Source organism: Phocoena phocoena, chromosome 2 (genome assembly GCF_963924675.1).
Source record: "Phocoena phocoena chromosome 2, mPhoPho1.1, whole genome shotgun sequence".
In the NCBI taxonomy this organism is placed as follows: domain Eukaryota; kingdom Metazoa; phylum Chordata; class Mammalia; order Artiodactyla; family Phocoenidae; genus Phocoena; species Phocoena phocoena.
In genome coordinates this window covers 122,061,605-122,064,595 of record NC_089220.1, presented here as the reverse complement: position 1 = coordinate 122,064,595, position 2,991 = coordinate 122,061,605, and the positions used below count along the sequence as shown (strand labels likewise).

General features: G+C 54.2%; 2 non-coding genes across 2 annotated transcripts; both read right to left on the bottom strand.

The window, feature by feature from the left end:
* LOC136119571 (small nucleolar RNA SNORD116) lies at positions 1-93 on the bottom strand. Its single transcript, XR_010655555.1, has one exon. It is a non-coding gene; the product is annotated as a small nucleolar RNA SNORD116 (small nucleolar RNA).
* A 1,937-nt stretch (positions 94-2,030) lies between these two features.
* LOC136119586 (small nucleolar RNA SNORD116) lies at positions 2,031-2,123 on the bottom strand. The gene has a single exon (XR_010655567.1). It is a non-coding gene; the product is annotated as a small nucleolar RNA SNORD116 (small nucleolar RNA).
* Between the last annotated feature and the right edge of the window lie 868 nt (positions 2,124-2,991).

The window sequence follows — 2,991 nt, the reverse complement described above, 5'->3', positions numbered from 1 at the left end:
GGACCTCAGACTCGATGAGGAGACGGTAGAGTGTTCTCACTCATTTTGTTCAGATTTTCCAAGGAATGCATACAAGGGTGTCATCATCGATCCAAGCACGTGCTGGGACGCTGCAGAACACAACCGCACATGCCATGCAGGTCTCCAGAGCAGCCATGACCTCGTAGTACTCCAAAACCCTGGGGAATCCACAGCCCTCAGGCCACTCTGCAAGAGCAACAGTCAATCTACTCTTGAAGACACTGGGCCCGTCTGAGGAAAACCTAATATCCAGTGGCACATCTTAGGGTGGGTGAACGCCTACCTTCCTGAGTCATCCAGGACCATGCTTAGCAACCTGCCCCCACCTCACTTTTCCAGTTCTCCTTAGCACCTCCAGTCATCACACAACGCGAAACTCTTCTTGCCTTTCCTGACAGCTACCCCTGCCCAGCAACTGCACCTGAGAAGTGGACAGAAATCACGCAGGCTTCGGAATTGGACCGGGGTCTGCAGAGAACGTGATTCATGTGAATGTTAACCTGGGCTCGAGCCCGGACCCTGCTTCCCAAGGACCTCCAGCCTTACTGAGAACTCAATGTTTGTCTGACAGCACGACTGCAGAATGTTAGGCACGTACGTTGCCCGGTATGTGAGAGGGTCTATATGTGTGTTCACGCGTGTGCACATGTGTGACTGTCACTGCTCACGAGGACGCGCTTCCGGGATTCTCTGTGTTCCTCTGAATCCGCATCATGGTCTCCGTGTGTCCCTGAGGCCCTCTGCAGAGACACCGAACCGTAAAACCACAGTTTATACACAGCGCGCTGGCTTTGGACACCGCCCTCCCTGAATAGAGAAAGACCCCTTCAAGCTTCTAGAGGCTGAATGTGAACTCTGAAACCCGGAGGTTGTTGAAGTAGACCACGGATTCCCACTCTCCCACAGCCAAGCCTTCTGACCAAAGCACAAAGACCTAACCAGACTTGCCTCCCGGCCGTGGGTGGTACATATACGTGGACCCGGAGATCCTGCCAGCTAGTAGCACATCTGATGTGCACTTGGGGCCAATTCCAGCACTCCCAGAGGCAAGAGGACCTCCGCTGGTCACGCCAACCCAGACCTGTAGCAGGCTACAGGCAAGATGCAGCCCGGCACCACTCAAGGGGCCAACGAAATTCGGCCTATGTGCCAATTCTCGCCAACTAGGCCAAATCACTTTCCGTGGAACCGTAGGAATGCTCACCACAGGAAGTGGTGGGCTTCAGCAACCATGACCCAAGTTCGGACCCCACAGCCGAAACTAGGCTACCATCCCTGCCGTGTTTCGCCAGCACCCAGACAGCAGTGTTGGCGGCCCTGAACCCCGAGGAAACGCACAAATCCTTCCCAGCCTCGTCCTCTGTGCCTCCTCCTGCCCACGGGGAAACTCGACCCTACTGGAAGCCACAGACATCATGCACACAGCAGGACACTGTACACCAGGGATGACAGACGGTAAGCATGTATGCTTTGATGACACGGACCCTACCCCACGGATCCTGGCACTTCTCCACTGCCACCGCGGTGCTACCGATAACCTCGCAGAGATCAAAGGCACTGTCCCCGAGAACCACAGACAGATTGCCAACGGAAGACCTCTGCCACCCAAGGGGACCTGGAAGCTTCAAAGGGCTCAGTGCCTGTCCACGGCAGAGCACCTGGCATCGCCAACAGTGCCCATGTCACTGTTCCACCAACAGACTGCTCCAGATAAATCGCTGGTTGTTCGAAAGGTCTGCGTGCCTCACAGGCCGGCCGCATCATGCCTTCTGGGAGAAAAACTTTTCCCTTTGCACATTTCCAAACAAGGGAACAAAGTGGCCAAAGGGCATGTTCGCATAACTCACCTATCCTCAAGGAGAGCGGCACAGACACCTCAGCATGTCTATCTTCTCTACGTCCTGCAAGACACCCTTTGGGCGTCATTCCTCCGGCAATGGGATCACAACTCTACGCAGGTTACCTACCTCGCTCCTCACTGTCCGTACGCCCGTGAGAGGAAACCTGCTGGACCTCAGACTCGATGAGGAGACGGTAGAGTGTTCTCACTCATTTTGTTCAGATTTTCCAAGGAATGCATACAGGGGCGTCATCATCGAACCAAGCACATGCTGGGACGCTGCAGAACACAACCGGGCATGCCATGCGGGTCTGCAGAAGAGCCATGACCTCGTAGTACTCCAAAACCCTGGGGAATCCACAGCCCCCAGGCGACTCTGCAAGAGCAACAGTCAATCTACTCTTGAAGCCACTGGGCCCGCCTGAGGAACACCTAATATCCAAAGGCACATTTTAGTGTGGCTGAACGCCTACCTTCCTGTGTTAACCACGTCTACGCTCGGAAACGTGGGACCGCCTCACTTTTTCCAGTTCTCCTCGGCACCTCCAGTCGTCAGCCCACACAAACGTCCTCTTGTCTTTGCTGACGGCCAGCCTTGCCAAGCAGCTGCCCCTGAGATGTGGACAGAAATCATGCAGGATTCAGAAGTGAACGGGCGTCCTTAGGGAACATGATTTATACTAACATATACCTGGGCTGGAGCCCTGAACCTGCTTCACAAGGACCTCTGTCCCTTACCAAGAACTGAAAGTATGTCTGACAGCATGACTGCAGGAACTTAGGCATGTACGTTGGCCTTTGTGTGTGAGGGTGTATGTGTGTGTTCCTGCGTGTGCGCGTGTGTGACTATGACTACGCACGATGATGTGCTTGTGGGTTTCTGTGTGGAACTCTGAATCCCCGTCTTGGTCTTTGTGTGTCCTTGAGGCCCTCTGCAGTGACACTGAATAGTAAATGTCGCAGGTTATACACAATCCCCTGACTTTGGACCACCCCACTGAATGGAGAAATACCCCTGCCAGCTTCAAGAGGCCATATGCTAACTTTGACCACCAGAGGCTGTTGAAATAGGCAACCGACTCCCGCTATCCCTCAGCCATGCCTTCTAACCAAAGCACAAAGTGTCGAGG